Here is a 17,863-nt window from a genome sequence, read left to right as displayed (position 1 = left end):
GAGTTAACCGTCTCTAGAGTAATCCGCGTCATACCCTTTCGCACAGAACAGGCTCATGACAACAAAAATCGATAAATATTTCAAGAAAATAGAAAAAAAATTAAGAAGAAAAAAATAGCGATTGTAAAGCTATTATTATACCTGGGATACGATAAAATGGAACCGAAATCGAATTTCAAACTTCCTAAGCGGATTTTTCGAGGAAACGGAAGCTTAACAGAAGCGGAAAATCGCAAATTAGAGGGTCTTAGACAAGAAATTCGGCTAAAATCTTGCAGCTAATTGCGGAGTAATGAGTCTCGTTCGTTTGCCCGTTTACAATCATATTAGCCTACAATTTTGTCCAAATCCGGCAGTGCCCGAGCTACGTTGATTTCACATGTCTTATCTGGTCCCGATCGAGATTCAGATGATTTGAGCCGAAAATCGTCTGTCAACAAGTAATCAAAAATTGAAAAACACGAAAACGGGTACTACACGAGGACTTCCCAGGGGGTCACCCATCCTAGTACTGCTCTCGCCCAAGCACACTTAACTTCGAAGTTCTAATGGGATCTGGTGCATTAGTGCTGGTATGATCGCACCTAACAGAATGGAATGTTTATTCTTATATCCCTCGAGTACGTGTGGAGCGGGCGGCGATGGACAACACGCGGCACTTCTCTCGCCCAATCAGAACCATGAAGTTAAGCGTTCTGGCGCGATGGTAGAGTTAGGATAGGTGACCTCCCTGGGAAGTCCTCGTGTCGCGACCGTTTACGTGAATTATGGATAAAACAGTCTAAATAATTGTTTTTAGTGAGTTAACAGTTTCCGAAGTAATCTACGTAATACCCTTCCGCACAGAACATGCTCACAACAATAAAAATCGCTAAATGTTCCCAGAAAATAGAAAAAAAAATAAGAAGAATAAAATAGCGAATGTAAAGCTGATATTATGCCTGGGATACGATAAAATGGAACCGAAATCGAATTTCGAATTCCTAAGTGGATTTCTCGAGGAAACGGAAGCTTAACAGAAGCGGAAAATCGCAAATTAGAGAGCCTTAGAGAAGGAATTCTGCTAAAATCTCGCCAGCTCATTGCGGAGTAATAAGTCTCGTTCGTTTGCCCGTTTACGATCAAATTAGCATACAATTTTGTCCAAATCCGGCAGTGCCCGAGCTACGTTGATTTCACAAGTCTTATCTGGTCCCGATCGAGATTCAGATGATTTGAGACGAAATCGTCTGTCAACAAGTAATCAAAAAAAGAAAAACACGAAAAGGGGTGCAACACGAGGACTTCCCAAGGTGTCACCCATCCTAGTACTGCTCTGGCCCAAGCACGCTTCACTTCAGAGTTCGGATTGGATCCGGTGCATTAGTGTTGGTATGATCGCACCCGACATTGAGTGGGATTTTTATTCTTATATCCTCGAGTACGTGTGGAGCGGGCGGCGATGGACAACACGCGGCACTGCTCTCGCCCAATCAGAACCATGAAAATAAGCGTTCTGGAGCGATGGTAGAGCTAGGATGAGTGACCTCCCTAGGAAGTCCTCGTGTCGGGACCGTTTACGGAAATTATGGATAAAATAGTCGAAATAATTGTTTTAATGAGTTAACCATCTCCGGAGTAATCTGCGTCATACCTTTCCGCACAGAACCGGCCCACGACAACAAAAATCGCTAAATGTTCCCACAAAATAGAAAAAAAATTAAGAAGAAGAAAATAGCGAATGTAAAGCTATTATTATGTCTAGGATACGATAAAATTGAACCGGAATCGAATTTGAAATTCCTAAACGGATTTCTCGAGGAAACAGAAGCTTAACAGAAGCGGAAAATCACAAATTAGAGGGTCTTAGAGAAGGAATTCGGCAAAAATATCGCCACCTCGTTGCGGAGTAATGAGTCTCGTTCGTTTGCCCGTTTACAATCAAATTAGGCTACAATTTTGTCCAAATCCGGCAGTGCCCGAGCTACGTTGATTTCACATGTCTTATCTTATCTTGATCGAGATTCAGATGATTTGAGCCGAAAAACGTTTGTCAACATGTAATCAAAAATTGAAAAACACGGAAAGGGGTGCAACACGAGGACTTCACTTCCCAGGGGGTTACCCATCATAGTACTGCTCTCGCCTAAGCACGCTTAACTTCGGAGTTCTGATGGGATCCTGTGTATTAGGGCTGGTATGATTGCACCCAACATTGAGTGGGATGTTTATTCTTATATCCCCGAGTACGTGTGGAGCGGACGGCGATAAACAAAACGCGGCACTGCTCTCGCCCAATCAGAACCATGAAGTTAAGCGTTCTGGTGCGATGGCAGAGCTAGGATGGGTGACCTCCCTGGAAAGTCCTCATGTCGCAATCATTTACGTGAATTATGGATAAAAGCATTCGAAATAATTGTTTTTAATGAGTTAACCGTCTCCGGAGTAATCTGCGTCAAACCCTTCAGAACAGAAACAGCTCACGACAACAAAAATTGCTAAATGTTCCGAGAAAATAGAAAAAAAATATGAAGAAGAAAATAGCGAATGTAAAGCTATTATTATGCCTAGGATACGATAAAATGGAACCGGAATCGAATTTCGAATTTCCTAACCGGATTTCTCGAGAAAACGGAAGCTTCACAGAAGCGGAAAATCGCAAATTAGAGGGTTTTAGAGAAGAAATTCGGCTAAAATCTCGCCACCTCGTTGCGGAGTAATGAGTCTCGTTCGTTTGCCCATTTACAAACAAATTAGGCTACAATTTTGTCCATATCCGGCAGTGCCCGAGCTACGTTGATTTCACATGTCTTATCTGATCCCGATCGAGATTCAGATAATTTGAGCCGAAAATCGTCTGTCAACAAGTAATCAAAAATAGAAAAACACGAAAAGGGGTTTAACACGAGGACTTCCCAGGGGGTCACCCATCATAGTAATGCTCTCGACCAAGCACGCATAACTTCGGAATTCTGATGGGATCCGGTGCATTAGTGCTTGTATGATCGCACCCGACATTGAGTGGGATGTTTATTTTTATATCCCCCGAGTACGTGTGGAGCGGGCGGCGATGGACAACACGCGGCACTGCTCTCGCCCAATCAGAACCATGAAGTTAAGCGTTCTGGCGCGATGGTAGAGTTAGGATAGGTGACCTCACTGGGAAGTCCTCGTGTCGCGACCGTTTACGTGAATTATGGATAAAACAGTCGAAATAATTGTTTTTAGTGAGTTAACCGTTTCCGAAGTAATCTACGTAATACCCTTCCGCACAGAACATGCTCACGACAATAAAAATCGCTAAATGTTCCCAGAAAATAGAAAAAAAAAAAAGAAGAATAAAATAGCGAATGTAAAGCTGTTATTATGCCTGGGATACCATAAAATGGAATCGAAATCGAATTTCGAATTCCTAAGTGGATTTCTCGAGGAAACGGAAGCTTAACAGAAGCGGAAAATCGCAAATTAGAGAGCCTTAGAGAAGGAATTCCGCTAAAATCTCGCCAGCTCATTGCGGAGTAATAAGTCTCGTTCGTTTGCCCGTTTACAATCAAATTAGCATAAGATTTTGTCCAAATCCGGCAGTGCCCGAGCTACGTTGATTTCACAAGTCTTATCTGGTCCCGATCGAGATTCAGATGATTTGAGACGAAATCGTCTGTCAACAAGTAATCAAAAAAAGAAAAACACGAAAAGGGGTGCAACACGAGGACTTCCCAAGGGGTCACCCATCCTAGTATTGCTCTCGCCCAAGCACGCTTCACTTCAGAGTTCGGATTGGATCCGGTGCATTAGTGTTGGTATGATCGCACCTGACATTGAGTGGGATTTTTATTCTTATATCCTAGAGTACGTGTGGAGCGGGCGGCGATGGACAACACGCGGCACTGCTCTCGCCCAATCAGAACCATGAAGTTAAGCGTTCTGGAGCGATGGTAGAGCTAGGATGAGTGACCTCCCTAGGAAGTCCTCGTGTCGCGACCGTTTACGGAAATTATGGATAAAATAGTCGAAATAATTGTTTTAATGAGTTAACCATCTCCGGAGTAATCTGCGTCATACCTTTCCGCACAGAACCGGCTCACGACAACAAAAATCGCTTAATGTTCCCACAAAATAGAAAAAAAATTAAGAAGAAGAAAATAGCGAATGTAAAGCTATTATTATGTCTAGGATACGATAAAATTGAACCGGAATCGAATTTGAAATTCCTAAATGGATTTCTCGAGGAAACAGAAGCTTAACAGAAGCGGAAAATCACAAATTAGAGGGTCTTAGAGAAGCAATTCGGCAAAAATCTCGCCACCTCGTTGCGGAGTAATGAGTCTCGTTCGTTTGCCCGTTTACAATCAAATTAGGCTACAATTTTGTCCAAATCCGGCAGTGCCCGAGCTACGTTGATTTCACATGTCTTATCTTATCCTGATCGAGATTCAGATGATTTGAGCCGAAAAACGTTTGTCAACATGTAATCAAAAATTGAAAAACACGGAAAGGGGTGCAACACGAGGACTTCACTTCCCAGGGGGTTACCCATCATAGTACTGCTCTCGCCTAAGCACGCTTAACTTCGGAGTTCTGATGGGATCCTGTGTATTAGGGCTGGTATGATTGCACCCAACATTGAGTGGGATGTTTATTCTTATATCCCCGCGTACGTGTGGAGCGGACGGCGATAAACAAAACGTGGCACTGCTCTCGCCCAATCAGAACCATGAAGTTAAGCGTTCTGGTGCGATGGCAGAGCTAGGATGGGTGACCTCCCTGGAAAGTCCTCATGTCGCAATCATTTACGTGAATTATGGATAAAAGCATTCGAAATAATTGTTTTTAATGAGTTAACCGTCTCCGGAGTAATCTGCGTCAAACCCTTCAGGACAGAAACAGCTCACGACAACAAAAATTGCTAAATGTTCCGAGAAAATAGAAAAAAAATATGAAGAAGAAAATAGCGAATGTAAAGCTATTATTATGCCTAGGATACGATAAAATGGAACCGGAATCGAATTTCGAACTTCCTAACCGGATTTCTCGAGAAAACGGAAGCTTCACAGAAGCGGAAAATCGCAAATTAGAGGGTTTTAGAGAAGAAATTCGGCTAAAATCTCGCCACCTCGTTGCGGAGTAATGAGTCTCATTCGTTTGCCCATTTACAAACAAATTAGGCTACAATTTTGTCCATATCCGGCAGTGCCCGAGCTACGTTGATTTCACATGTCTTATCTGATCCCGATCGAGATTCAGATAATTTGAGCCGAAAATCGTCTGTCAACAAGTAATCAAAAATAGAAAAACACGAAAAGGGGTTTAACACGAGGACTTCCCAGGGGGTCACCCATCATAGTAATGCTCTCGACCAAGCACGCATAACTTCGGAATTCTGATGGGATCCGGTGCATTAGTGCTGGTATGATCGCACCCGACATTGAGTGGGATGTTTATTTTTATATCCCCCGAGTACGTGTGGAGCGGGCGGCGATGGACAACACGCGGCACTGCTCTCGCCCAATCAGAACCTTGAAGTTAAGCGTTCTGGCGCGATGGTAGAGTTAGGATAGGTGACCTCCCTGGGAAGTCCTCGTGTCGCGACCGTTTACGTGAATTATGGATAAAACAGTCGAAATAATTGTTTTTAGTGAGTTAACCGTTTCCGAAGTAATCTACGTAATACCCTTCCCCACAGAACATGCTCACGACAATAAAAATCGCTAAATGTTCCCAGAAAATAGAAAAAAAAAAGAAGAATAAAATAGCGAATGTAAAGCTGTTATTATGCCTGGGATACGATAAAATGGAATCGAAATCGAATTTCGAATTCCTAAGTGGATTTCTCGAGGAAACGGAAGCTTAACAGAAGCGGAAAATCTCAAATTAGAGAGCCTTAGAGAAGGAATTCCGCTAAAATCTCGCCAGCTCATTGCGGAGTAATAAGTCTCGTTCGTTTGCCCGTTTACAATCAAATTAGCATAAAATTTTGTCCAAATCCGGCAGTGCCCGAGCTACGTTGATTTCACAAGTCTTATCTGGTCCCGATCGAGATTCAGATGATTTGAGACGAAATCGTCTGTCAACAAGTAATCAAAAAAAGAAAAACACGAAAAGGGGTGCAACACGAGGACTTCCCAAGGGGTCACCCATCCTAGTATTGCTCTCGCCCAAGCACGCTTCACTTCAGAGTTCGGATTGGATCCGGTGCATTAGTGTTGGTATGATCGCACCTGACATTGAGTGGGATTTTTATTCTTATATCCTAGAGTACGTGTGGAGCGGGCGGCGATGGACAACACGCGGCACTGCTCTCGCCCAATCAGAACCATGAAGTTAAGCGTTCTGGAGCGATGGTAGAGCTAGGATGAGTGACCTCCCTAGGAAGTCCTCGTGTCGCGACCGTTTACGGAAATTATGGATAAAATAGTCGAAATAATTGTTTTAATGAGTTAACCATCTCCGGAGTAATCTGCGTCATACCTTTCCGCACAGAACCGGCTCACGACAACAAAAATCGCTTAATGTTCCCACAAAATAGAAAAAAAATTAAGAAGAAGAAAATAGCGAATGTAAAGCTATTATTATGTCTAGGATACGATAAAATTGAACCGGAATCGAATTTGAAATTCCTAAATGGATTTCTCGAGGAAACAGAAGCTTAACAGAAGCGGAAAATCACAAATTAGAGGGTCTTAGAGAAGCAATTCGGCAAAAATCTCGCCACCTCGTTGCGGAGTAATGAGTCTCGTTCGTTTGCCCGTTTACAATCAAATTAGGCTACAATTTTGTCCAAATCCGGCAGTGCCCGAGCTACGTTGATTTCACATGTCTTATCTTATCTTGATCGAGATTCAGATGATTTGAGCCGAAAAACGTTTGTCAACATGTAATCAAAAATTGAAAAACACGGAAAGGGGTGCAACACGAGGACTTCCTAGGGGGTTACCCATCCTAGTACTGCTCTCGCCTAAGCACGCTTAACTTCGGAGTTCTGATGGGATCCGGTGTATTAGGGCTTGTATGATTGCACCCAACATTGAGTGGGATGTTTATTCTTATATCCCCCGAGTACGTGTGGAGCGGACGGCGATAAACAAAACGCGGCACTGCTCTCGCCCAATCAGAACCATGAAGTTAAGCGTTCCGGTGCGATGGCAGAGCTAGGATGGGTGACCTCCCTGGAAAGTCCTCATGGCGCAATCATTTACGTGAATTATGGATAAAAGCATTCGAAATAATTGTTTTTAATGAGTTAACCGTCTCCGGAGTAATCTGCGTCAAACCCTTCAGAACAGAACCAGCTCACGACAACAAAAATTGCTAAAGGTTCCGAGAAAATAGAAAAAAAAATATGAAGAAGAAAATAGCGAATGTAAAGCTATTATTATGCCTAGGATACGATAAAATGGAGTCGGAATCGAATTTCGAACTTCCTAACCGGATTTCTCGAAAAAACGGAAGCTTCACAGAAGCGGAAAATCGCAAATTAGAGGGTCTTAGAGAAGGAATTCGGCTAAAATCTCGCCACCTCGTTGCGGAGTAATGAGTCTCGTTCGTTTGCCCATTTACAAACAAATTAGGCTACAATTTTGTCCATATCCGGCAGTGCCCGAGCTACGTTGATTTCACATGTCTTATCTTATCCCGATCGAGATTCATATAATTTGAGCCGAAAATCGTCTGTCAACAAGTAATCAAAAATAGAAAAACACGAAAAGGGGTTTAACACGAGGACTTCCCAGGGGGTCACCCATCATAGTAATGCTCTCGACCAAGCACGCATAACTTCGGAATTCTGATGGGATCCGGTGCATTAGTGCTGGTATGATCGCACCCGACATTGAGTGGGATGTTTATTTTTATATCCCCCGAGTACGTGTGGAGCGGGCGACGATGGACAACACGCGGCACTGCTCTCGCCCAATAAAAACCATGAAGTTAAGCGTTCTGGCGCGATGGTAGAGTTAGGATAGGTGACCTCCCTGGGAAGTCCTCGTGTCGCGACCGTTTACGTGAATTATGGATAAAATAGTCGAAATAATTGTTTTTAGTGAGTTAACCGTCTCCGGAGTAATCTACGTAATACCCTTCCGCACAGAACATGCTCACGACAACAAAAATCGCTAAATGTTCCCAGAAAATAAAAAAAAAAGAAGAATAAAATAGCGAATGTAAAGCTGTTATTATGCCTGGATCTGATAAAATGGAACCGAAATCGAATTTCGAACTTCCTAAGCGGATTTCTCGAAGAAACGGAAGCTTAACAAAAGCGGAAAATCGCAAATTAGAGAGTCTTAGAGAAGGAATTCCGTTAAAATCTCGCCAGCTCATTGCGAAGTAATGAGTCTCGTTCGTTTGCCCGTTTACAATCAAATAAGGCTACAATTTTGTCCAAATCCGGCATTGCCCGAGCTACGTTGATTTCATATGTCTTATCTGATCCCGATCGAGATTCATATGATTTGAGCCAAAAATTGTCTGTCAACAAGTAATCAAAATTAGAAAAACACGAAAAGGAGTGCAACACGAGGACTTCCCAGGGAGTCACCCATCCAAGTACTGCTCTCGCCCAAGCACGCTTTACTTCGGAGTTCTGATGGGATCCGGTGCATTAGTGATGGTATGATCGCACCCGACATTTAGTGGGATGTTTATTCTTATATCCTTCGAGTACGTGTGGAGCAGGCGGCGATGGACAACAGGCGGCACTGCTCTCGCCCAATCAGAACCTTGAAGTTTAGCGTTCTAGCGCGATGGCAGAGCTAGGATCGGTGACCTCCCTGGGAAGTCCTCGTGTCAGTCGTACATTATGGATAAAACAGCCGAAATAATTGTTTTTAATGAGTTAACCGTCTCCGGAGTAATCGTCGTAATACCCTTCTGCTCAGAACCGGCTCACGACAACAAAAATTGCTAAATGTTCCCAGAAAATAGAAAAAAAATAAGAAGAAGAAAATAGAGAATGTAAAGCTATTATTATGCTTGGGATACGATAAAAAGGAACCAAAATCAAATTTCGGACTTCCTAAGCGGATATCTCGAGGAAACGAAAGCTTAACAGGAGCGGAAAATCGCAAATTAGAGAGTCTTAGAGAAAAAATTCGGCTAAAATCACGCCATCTCATTGCGGAGGAATGAATCTCGTTCGTTTGCCCGTTTACAATTAAATTAGGCTACAATTTTGTCCAAATCTGGCAATGCCCGAGCTACGTTGATTTCACACGAGGACTTCCCAGGGGGCCACCCATCCTAGTACTGCTCTCGCCCAAGCACGCTTAACTTCGGAGTTTTGATGGGATCCGGTGCATTAGTGCTGGTATGATCGCACCCGACATTGAGTGGGATTTTTATTCTTATATCCTCGAGTACGTGTGGAGCGGACGGCGATGGACAACACGCTGCACTGCTCTCGCCCAATCAGAACCATGAAGTTATGCGTTCTGGCGCGATGGCAGAGCTAACCGTCTCCGGATTAATCTACGTAATTCCCTTCCGCACAGAACCGGCTTACGACAACAAAAATCGCTAAATGTTCCCAGAAAATAGAAAAAAAAAATAAGAAGAAGAAAATAGCAAATGTAAAGCTATTATTATGCCAGAGAGACGATAAAATGGAACCGGAATCGAATTTCGAACTTCCTAAGCGGATTTCTCGAGGAAACGGAACCTTAACAGAAGCGGAAAATCGCAAATTAGAGGGTCATAGAGAAGGAATTCGGCTAAAATCTCGCCAGCTCGTTGCGGAGTAATGAGTCTCGTTCGTTTGCCCGTTTACAATCAAATTAGGCTACAATTTTGTCCAAATCCCGCAGTGACCGAGCTACTGTTATTTCACATGTCTTATCTGGTCTCGATCGAGATTCAGATTATTTGAGCCGAAAATCGTCTGTCAACAAGTAATCAATCGAAAATAGAAAAACACAAAAAGAGATGCCACACAAGGACTTCCCAGGGGGTCACCCATCCTGATAGCACCGACATTGAGTGGGATGTTTATTCTTATATCCCTCGACTACGTGTGGAGTGGGCGGCGATGGGCAACACGCGGCACTGCTCTTGCCCAATCAGAACCATGAAGTTAAGCGTTCTGGCGCGATGGCAGAGCTAGGATGTGTGACCTCCCTGGGAAGTCCTTGTGTCGCGATCGTATACGTATATTATGGATAAAAGAGTCGAAATAATTGTTTTTAATAAATTAACCGTCTACGGAGTAATCTACGTAATACCCTTCCGCTCAGAACAGGCTCACGACAACAAAAATCGCCAAATGTGCCCAGAAAATACAAAAAAAATAAGAAGAAGAAAATAGGGAATGTAAAGCTATTATTATGCTTGGGATACGATAAAATGGAACCAGAATCGAATTTCAGACTTCCTAAGCGGATTTCTCGAGGAAACGGAAGCTTAAAAGAAGCGGAAAATCGCAAATTAGAGGGTCTTAGAGAAGGAATTCGGCTAAAATCTCGCTAGCTCATTGCGTAGAATGAGTCTCGTTCTTTTGCCCGTTTACAATCAAATTAACATACAATATTGTCCAAATCCGGCAGTGCTCGAGCTGCGTTGATTTCACATGTCTTATCTGGTCCCGAAAAAGATTCAGATTATTAGAGCTGAAAATCGTCTGTCAACAAGTAATCAACAAAAGAAAAACACTAAAAAGGGAGCAACACGAGGACTTCCCAGTGGGTCACCCATCCTAGTATAGCTCTCGCCCAAGCACGCTTAACTTCGTAGTTCTGATGGGATCCGGTGAATTAGTGATGGTATGATCGCACCCGACATTGAGAGGGATGTTTATTCTTATATCCCTCGAGGTACTGATCTCGCCCAATCAGAACCATGAAGTTAAGCGTTCTTCGCGATGTCAGAGCTAGGATGGGTGACCTCCTTAGGAAGTACTCGTGTCGTGACCGTTTACGTAAATTATAGAGAAAACAGTCGAAATAATTGTTTTAATGAGTTAACCGTCTCCGGAATAATCTGCGTCATAACCTTCCGCACAGAACCGGCTCACAACAACAAAAATTGCTAAATGTTTCCAGAAAATATAAAAAAAATTAAGAAGAAGAAAATAGCGAATGTAAAAATATTATTATGCCTGGGATACGATAAAATGGAACCGGAATCGAATTTCGAACTTCCTAAGCGAATTTATCGAGGAAACGGAAGCTTAATAGAAGCGGAAAATCGCAAATTAGAGGGTCTTAGAGAAGGAATTCAACTAAAATCTCGCCACCTCGTTGCGGAGTAATGAGTCTCGTTCGTTTGCCCGTTTACAATCAAATTAGGCTACAATTTCATTCTAATCCGGCAGTGCCCGAGCTTCGTTGATTTCACATGTCTTATCTGATCTCGATCGAGATTCATATGATTTGAGCCGAAAATCGCATGTCAACAAGTAATCAAATATAGAAAAACACGAAAAGGGGTGCAACACGAGGACTTTCCAGGGGGTCAACCATCCTAGTACTGCTCTCGCCCAAGCACGCTTAACTTCGGAGTTCTGATGGGATCCGATGCATTAGTGCTGGTATGATCGCACCCGAATTGAGTGGGATGTTATTCTTATATACCTCGAGTACGTGTGGAGTGGGCGGCGATGGGCAACACGCGGCACTGCTCTTGCCCAATCAGAACCATGAAGTTAAGCGTTCTGGCGCGATGGCAGAGCTAGGATGTGTGACCTCCATAGGAAGTCCTTGTGTCGCGACCGATCACGTACATTATGGATAAAACAGTCGAAATAATTGTTTTTAATGAGGTAACCTTCTACGGAGTAATCTACGTAATACCCTTCCGCTCAGAACAGGCTCACGACAACAAAAATCGCCAAATGTTCCCAGAAAATACAAAAAAAATAAGAAGAAGAAAATAGGGAATGTAAAGCTATTATTATGCTTGGGATACGATAAAATGGAACCAGAATCGAATTTTGGACTTCCTAAGCGGATTTCTCGAGGAAACAGAAGCTTAACAGAAGCGGAAAATCGCAAATTAGAGGGTCTTAGAGAAGAAATTCGGCTAAAATCTCGCCAGCTCATTGCGTAGAATGAGTCTCGTTCTTTTTCCCGTTTACAATCAAATTAACCTACAATTTTGTCCAAATCCGGCAGTGCCCGAGCTGCGTTGATTTCACATGTCGTATCTGGTCCCGAAAAAGATTCAGATTATTTGAGCCGAAAATCGTCTGTCAACAAGTAATCAACAAAAGAAAAACACTAAAAAGGGTGCAACACGAGGACTTCCCAGGGTGTCACCCATCCTAGTATAGCTCTCGCCCAAGCACGCTTTACTTCGGAGTTCTGATGGGATCCGGTGAATTAGTGATGGTATGATCGCACCCGACATTGAGAGGGATGTTTATTCTTATATCCCTCGAGGCACTGATCTCGCCCAATCAGAACCATGAATTTAAGCGTTCTTGCGCGATGTCAGAGCTAGGATGGGTGACCTCCTTGGGAAGTACTCGTGTCGTGACCGTTTACGTAAATTATAGAGAAAACAGTCGAAATAATTGTTTTTAATGAGTTAACCGTCTCCGGAATAATCTGCGTCATACCCTTCCGCACAGAACCGGCCCACAACAACAAAAATTGCTAAAAGTTCCCAGAAAATATAAACAAATTAAGTGGAAGAAAATAGCTAATGTAAAACTATTATTATGCCTGGGATACGATAAATGGAACCGGAATCGAATTTCGAACTTCCTGAGCGGATTTATCGAGGAAACGGAAGCTTAATAGAAGCGGAAAATCGCAAATTAGAGGGTCTTAGAGAAGAAATTCGGCTAAAATCTCGCCACCTCGTTGCGTAGAATGAGTCTCGTCCGTTTGCCCGTTTACAATCAAATTAACCTACAATTTTGTCCAAATCCGACAGTGCCCGAGCTGCGTTGATTTCACATGTCTTATCTGGTCCCGAAAAAGATTCAGATTATTTGAGTCGAAAATCGTCTGTCAACAAGTAAATAACAAAAGAAAAAAACTTAAAATGGTGCAACATGAGGACTTCCCAGGGGGTAACCCATCCTAGTATAGCTCTCGCCCAAGCACGCTTAACTTCGGAGTTCTGATGGGATCCGGTGAATTAGTGATGGTATGATCGCACCCGACATTGAGAGGGATGTTTATTCTTATATCCACGAGGTACTGATCTCGCCCAATCAGAACCATGAAGTTAAGCGTTCTTGCGCGATGTCAGAGCTAGGATGGGTGACTTCCTTGGGAAGTACTCGTTTCGTGACCGTTTACGTAAATTATAGAGAAAACAGTCGAAATAATTGTTTTTAATGAGTTAACCGTCTCCGGAATAATCTGCGTCATACCCTTCCGCACAGAACCGGCACACAAAAACAAAATATGCTAAATGTTCCCAGAAAATAGAAAAATAATTAAGAAGAAGAAAATAGCGAATAGAAAGTTATTAATATTCCTAGGATACGATAAAATGGAACCTGAATCGAATTTCGGACTTCCTAAGCGGATTTCTCGATGAAACGGAAGATTAACAGAAGCAGAAAATCGCAAATTAGAGGGTATTAGAGAAGGAATTCAGCTAAAATCTCGCCAGCTCATTGCGGAATAATGAGTCTCATTCGTTTGCCCGTTTACAATCAAGTTAGGTTACAATTTTGTCCAAATCCGGCAGTGCCCGAGCTACGTTGATTTCACGTCTTATCTGGTCCCGATCGAGATTCAGATGATTTGAGCCGAAAATCGTCTGTCAACAAGTAATCAAAAATAGAAAAACACGAAAAGAGGTGCAATACGAGGACTTCTCAGGAAGTCACCCATCCTAGTACTGGTCTCGCCCAACATGCTTAACTTCGGAGTTATGATGGGATTCGGTGCATTAGTGCTTGTATGATCACACCCGACATTGAGTGGGATTTTTATTCTTATATGCCTAGCGTACGTGTGGAGCGGGCGGCGATGGACAACACGCGGCACTGCTCTCGCCCAATCAGAACCTTGAAGTTAAGCGTTCTGGCGCGAAGGCAGAACTAGGATAGGTGACCTCCTTGGGAAGTCCTCGTGTCGCGATTGTTTACATAAATTATGGATAAAACAGTCGAAATAATTGTTTTTGATGAGTTAACCGTCTCCGGAGTAATCTGCGTCATACCCTTCCGCACAGAACCGGCTCACGACAACAAAAATCGATAAATGTTCCCAGAAATAGGAAAAAAATAAGAAGAAGAAAATAGCGAATGTAAAGCTATTATTATGCCTGAGATACGATAAAATGGAACCAGAATCAAATTTCGGACTTCCTTAGCGGATTTCTCGAGGAAACAGAAGCTTAAAAGAAGCGGAAAATCGCAAATTAGAGGGTCTTAGAGAAGGAATTCAGCTAAAATCTCGCCAGCTCATTGCGGAATAATGAGTCTCGTTCGTTTGCCCGTTTACAATCAAATTAGGCTACAATTTTTCCAAATTCGGCAGTGCCCGAGCGACGTTGATTTCACATGTCTTATCTGGTCCCAATCGAGATTCAGATGATTTGAGCCGAAAATCGTCTGTCAACAAGTAATCAAAAATAGAAAAACACGAAAAGAGGTGCAACACGAGGACTTCCAAGGGGGTCACCCACCCTAGTACTGCTCTCGCCCAAGCACGCTTTACTTCGGAGTTCTGATGGGATCCGGTGCATTAGTGCTGGTATGATCGCACCGGACATTGAGTGGATGTTTATTCTTATATCCCTCGAGTACGTGTGGAGCGGGCGGCGATGGAAAATACGCGGCACTGCTCTCGCCCAATCAGAACCAAGAAGTTAAGCGTTCTGGCGCGATGGTAGAGCTAGGATGGGTGACATCCCTGGAAAGTCCTTGTGTCGCGACGGTTTACGTAAATTATGGCTAAAACAGTTGAAATAATTGTTTTTAATGAGTTAACTGTCTGCAGAGTAATCTGCGTCATATCATTCTGCCCAAAACCGGCTCACGACAACAAAAATCTCTAAATGTTCCCAGAAAATAGGAAAAAAATAAGAAGGAAATAGCGAATGTAAAGCTATTATTAATCCTGAGATACGATAAAGTGGAACCGGAATCGAATTTCGAACATCCTAAGCGTATCTCTCGAGGAAACTAAAGCTTAACAGAAGCAGTATATCGCAAATTAGAGGGTCTTAGAGAAGGAATTCGGCTAAAATATCGCCATCTCATTGCGGAGTAATGAGTCTCGTTCGTTTGCCCGTTTACAATCAAATTAGCCTACAATTTTGTCCAAATCCGGCAGTGCCTGAGCTACGTTGTTATCACATGTCTTATATGGTCCCGATCGAGATTCAGATTATTTGATCCGAAAATCATCTGTCAACAAGTAATCAAAAATAGAAAAACACGAAAAGGGGAGCAACACGAGGACTTACCAGGGGGTCACCCATCTATCTTAGTACTGGTCTCGCCCAAGCACGCTTAACTTCGGAGTTCTGATGGGATCCGGTGCATTAGTGCTGGTAGGATCGCACCCCACATTGAGTGGGATTTTTATTCTTTTATGCCTCGCGTACGTGTGTAGCGGGCGGCGATGGACAACACGCGGCACTGCTCTCGCCCAAATGAGCCATGAAGTTAAGCATTCTGGCGCGATGGCAGAGCTAGGATGGGTGACCTCCCTGGGAAGACCTCGTGTCGCGACCGTTTACATAAATTATGGATAAAACATTTGAAATAATTGTTTTTAATGAGTTAACCGTCTCCGGAGTAATCTGGGTCATACCCTTCCGCACAGAACCGGCTCACGACAACAAACATCTCTAAATGTTCCCAGAAAATAGGAAAAAAACAAGAAGAAGAAAATAGCGAATGTAAAGCTTTTATTATGCCTGGGATACGATAAAGTGGAACCGAAATCGAATTTCGAACTTCCTAAGCGGATTTCTCGAGGAAACGGAAGTTAACAGAAGCGGAAAATCGCAAATTAGAGGGCCTTAAAGAAGGAATTCGGCTAAAATCTCGCCAGCTCATTACGGAGTACTGAGTCTCGTTCGTTTGCCCGTTTACAATCAAATTAGGCTACAATTTTGTCCAAATCCGGCAGTGTCCGACCTACGTAGATTTCACATGTCTTATCTTGTCCCTATCGAGATTCAAATTATTTGAGCCGAAAATCGTCTGTCAACAAGTAATCAAAAATAGAAAAACACGAAAAGGGGTGCAACACGAGGAGTTCCCTGGGAGTCACCTATCCTAGTACTGGTCTCGCCCAAGCACGCTTAACTTCGGAGTTCTGATGGGATCCGGTGCATTAGTGCTGGTATGATCGCACCCCACATTGAGTGGGATTTTTATTCTTATATGCCTCACGTACGTGTGGAGCGGGCGGAGATGGACAACACGCGGCACTGCTCCCGCCCAATCAGAACCATGAAGTTAAGCATTCTGGCGCGATGGTAGAGCTAGGATGGGTGACCTCCCTGGGAAGACCTCTTGTCGCGACCGTTTACATAAATTATATATAAAACATTCGAAATAATTGTTTTTAATGAGTTAACCGTCTCCGGAGTAATCTGCGTCATACCCTTCCGCACAGAACCGGCTCACGACAGCAAAAATCGCTAAATGTTCCCGGAAAATAGGAAAAAAAAAGAAGAAGAAAATAGCGAATGTAAAGCTATTATTATGCCTGAGATAAAATAAAATGGAACCGGAATCAATTTCGGACTTCCTAAGCGGATTTCTCGAGGAAACGAAAGCTTAACAGAAGCGGAAAATCGCAAATTAGAGGGTTTTAGAGAAGAAATTCGGCTAAAATCTCGCCAGCTCATTGCGGAGTAATAAGTCTCGTTCGTTTGCTCGTTTACAACCAAATTAGGCTACAATTTTGTCCAAATCCGGCAATGTTCGAGCTACGTTGATTTCACATGTCTTATCTGGTCCCGATCGAGATTCAAGTGATTTGAGCCGAAAATCATCTGTCAACAAGTAATCAAAAATAGAAAAACACGAAAAAGGGTGCAACACGAGGATTTCCCAGGAGGTCACCCATCCTAGTACAGCTCCCGCCCAAGCAAGCTTAACTTCGGAGTTCTGATGGGATCTGCTGCATTAGTGCGGGAATGATCGCACCCGACATTGAGTGGGATGTTTATTCTTATATCCCTCGAGTACGTGTGGAGCGGGCGGCGATGGACAACACGCGGCACTGCTCTCGCCCAATCAGAACCATGAAGTTAAGCGTTCTGGTGCGATGGCAGAGCTAGGATGGGTGACCTCCCTGGGAAGACCTCGTGTCGCGACCGTTTACATAAATTATGGATAAAACATTCGAAATAATTGTTTTTAATGAGTTACCCGTCTCCGGATTAATCTGGGTCATACCCTTCCGCACAGACCGGCTCACGACAACAATCGCTAAATGTTCCCAGAAAATAGGAAAAAAATAAAAAGAAGAAAAAAGCGAATGTAAAGCTTTAATTATGCCTGGGATACGATAAAGTGGAACCGAAATCGAATTTCGAACTTCCTAAGCGGATTTATCGAGGAAACGGAAGTTAACAGAAGCGGAAAATCGCAAATTAGAGGGCCTTAGAGAACGAATTCGGCTAAAATCTCGTCAACTCATTGCAGAGGAATGAGTCTCGTTCGTTTGCCCGTTTACAATCAAATTAGGCTACAATTTTGTCCAAATCCGGCAGTGTCCGACCTACGTTTATTTCACATGTCTTATCTGGTCCCGATCGAGATTCAGATTATTTGAGCCAAAAATCGTCTGTCAACAAGTAATCAAAAATAGAAAAACACGAAAAGGGGTGCAACACGAGGAGTTCCCTGGGGGTCACCTATCCTAGTAATGCTCTCACCCAAGCACGCTTAACTTTGGAGTTCTGATGGGATCCGGTGAATTAGTGCTGGTATGATCGCACCCGACATTTAGTGGATGTTTATTCT

At 43.2% G+C, this 17,863-nt stretch overlaps 18 non-coding genes and 4 pseudogenes across 18 annotated transcripts; all 22 read right to left on the bottom strand.

Moving 5' to 3' along the window:
• Positions 1-467: 467 nt before the first annotated feature.
• Positions 468-586, bottom strand: LOC142508124 (5S ribosomal RNA). The gene has a single exon (XR_012806353.1). It is a non-coding gene; the product is annotated as a 5S ribosomal RNA (ribosomal RNA).
• A 680-nt stretch (positions 587-1,266) lies between these two features.
• On the bottom strand, positions 1,267-1,385 carry LOC142510204 (5S ribosomal RNA). The gene has a single exon (XR_012808329.1). It is a non-coding gene; the product is annotated as a 5S ribosomal RNA (ribosomal RNA).
• A 681-nt stretch (positions 1,386-2,066) lies between these two features.
• Positions 2,067-2,190, bottom strand: LOC142510365 (5S ribosomal RNA). The gene has a single exon (XR_012808481.1). It is a non-coding gene; the product is annotated as a 5S ribosomal RNA (ribosomal RNA).
• Positions 2,191-2,873: 683 nt separating this feature from the next.
• LOC142511926 (5S ribosomal RNA) lies at positions 2,874-2,992 on the bottom strand (annotated as a pseudogene).
• A 682-nt stretch (positions 2,993-3,674) lies between these two features.
• Positions 3,675-3,793, bottom strand: LOC142508309 (5S ribosomal RNA). The gene has a single exon (XR_012806529.1). It is a non-coding gene; the product is annotated as a 5S ribosomal RNA (ribosomal RNA).
• Positions 3,794-4,474: 681 nt separating this feature from the next.
• Positions 4,475-4,598, bottom strand: LOC142510364 (5S ribosomal RNA). Its single transcript, XR_012808480.1, has one exon. It is a non-coding gene; the product is annotated as a 5S ribosomal RNA (ribosomal RNA).
• Positions 4,599-5,281: 683 nt separating this feature from the next.
• LOC142510697 (5S ribosomal RNA) lies at positions 5,282-5,400 on the bottom strand (annotated as a pseudogene).
• A 680-nt stretch (positions 5,401-6,080) lies between these two features.
• Positions 6,081-6,199, bottom strand: LOC142508308 (5S ribosomal RNA). The gene has a single exon (XR_012806528.1). It is a non-coding gene; the product is annotated as a 5S ribosomal RNA (ribosomal RNA).
• A 681-nt stretch (positions 6,200-6,880) lies between these two features.
• LOC142516330 (5S ribosomal RNA) lies at positions 6,881-6,999 on the bottom strand. Its single transcript, XR_012812131.1, has one exon. It is a non-coding gene; the product is annotated as a 5S ribosomal RNA (ribosomal RNA).
• Positions 7,000-7,684: 685 nt separating this feature from the next.
• On the bottom strand, positions 7,685-7,803 carry LOC142510696 (5S ribosomal RNA; annotated as a pseudogene).
• Positions 7,804-8,482: 679 nt separating this feature from the next.
• LOC142515118 (5S ribosomal RNA) lies at positions 8,483-8,601 on the bottom strand. Its single transcript, XR_012810978.1, has one exon. It is a non-coding gene; the product is annotated as a 5S ribosomal RNA (ribosomal RNA).
• A 578-nt stretch (positions 8,602-9,179) lies between these two features.
• On the bottom strand, positions 9,180-9,297 carry LOC142510348 (5S ribosomal RNA). The gene has a single exon (XR_012808465.1). It is a non-coding gene; the product is annotated as a 5S ribosomal RNA (ribosomal RNA).
• A 1,328-nt stretch (positions 9,298-10,625) lies between these two features.
• Positions 10,626-10,744, bottom strand: LOC142510222 (5S ribosomal RNA). The gene has a single exon (XR_012808347.1). It is a non-coding gene; the product is annotated as a 5S ribosomal RNA (ribosomal RNA).
• Positions 10,745-11,392: 648 nt separating this feature from the next.
• On the bottom strand, positions 11,393-11,511 carry LOC142514247 (5S ribosomal RNA). The gene has a single exon (XR_012810150.1). It is a non-coding gene; the product is annotated as a 5S ribosomal RNA (ribosomal RNA).
• Positions 11,512-12,191: 680 nt separating this feature from the next.
• On the bottom strand, positions 12,192-12,310 carry LOC142509211 (5S ribosomal RNA). The gene has a single exon (XR_012807396.1). It is a non-coding gene; the product is annotated as a 5S ribosomal RNA (ribosomal RNA).
• A 647-nt stretch (positions 12,311-12,957) lies between these two features.
• LOC142509880 (5S ribosomal RNA) lies at positions 12,958-13,076 on the bottom strand. Its single transcript, XR_012808026.1, has one exon. It is a non-coding gene; the product is annotated as a 5S ribosomal RNA (ribosomal RNA).
• Positions 13,077-13,723: 647 nt separating this feature from the next.
• On the bottom strand, positions 13,724-13,841 carry LOC142512437 (5S ribosomal RNA; annotated as a pseudogene).
• A 681-nt stretch (positions 13,842-14,522) lies between these two features.
• Positions 14,523-14,641, bottom strand: LOC142514046 (5S ribosomal RNA). The gene has a single exon (XR_012809960.1). It is a non-coding gene; the product is annotated as a 5S ribosomal RNA (ribosomal RNA).
• A 679-nt stretch (positions 14,642-15,320) lies between these two features.
• LOC142509565 (5S ribosomal RNA) lies at positions 15,321-15,443 on the bottom strand. The gene has a single exon (XR_012807733.1). It is a non-coding gene; the product is annotated as a 5S ribosomal RNA (ribosomal RNA).
• Positions 15,444-16,124: 681 nt separating this feature from the next.
• LOC142513213 (5S ribosomal RNA) lies at positions 16,125-16,243 on the bottom strand. The gene has a single exon (XR_012809172.1). It is a non-coding gene; the product is annotated as a 5S ribosomal RNA (ribosomal RNA).
• A 681-nt stretch (positions 16,244-16,924) lies between these two features.
• On the bottom strand, positions 16,925-17,043 carry LOC142507417 (5S ribosomal RNA). The gene has a single exon (XR_012805676.1). It is a non-coding gene; the product is annotated as a 5S ribosomal RNA (ribosomal RNA).
• A 678-nt stretch (positions 17,044-17,721) lies between these two features.
• LOC142507797 (5S ribosomal RNA) lies at positions 17,722-17,840 on the bottom strand. Its single transcript, XR_012806042.1, has one exon. It is a non-coding gene; the product is annotated as a 5S ribosomal RNA (ribosomal RNA).
• Between the last annotated feature and the right edge of the window lie 23 nt (positions 17,841-17,863).

Source organism: Primulina tabacum, chromosome 10, assembly GCF_025594145.1.
Source record: "Primulina tabacum isolate GXHZ01 chromosome 10, ASM2559414v2, whole genome shotgun sequence".
NCBI lineage: Eukaryota > Viridiplantae > Streptophyta > Magnoliopsida > Lamiales > Gesneriaceae > Primulina > Primulina tabacum.
Note: the sequence above shows the minus strand (reverse complement) of the source record. Positions and strands in the feature narration are given on the sequence as shown.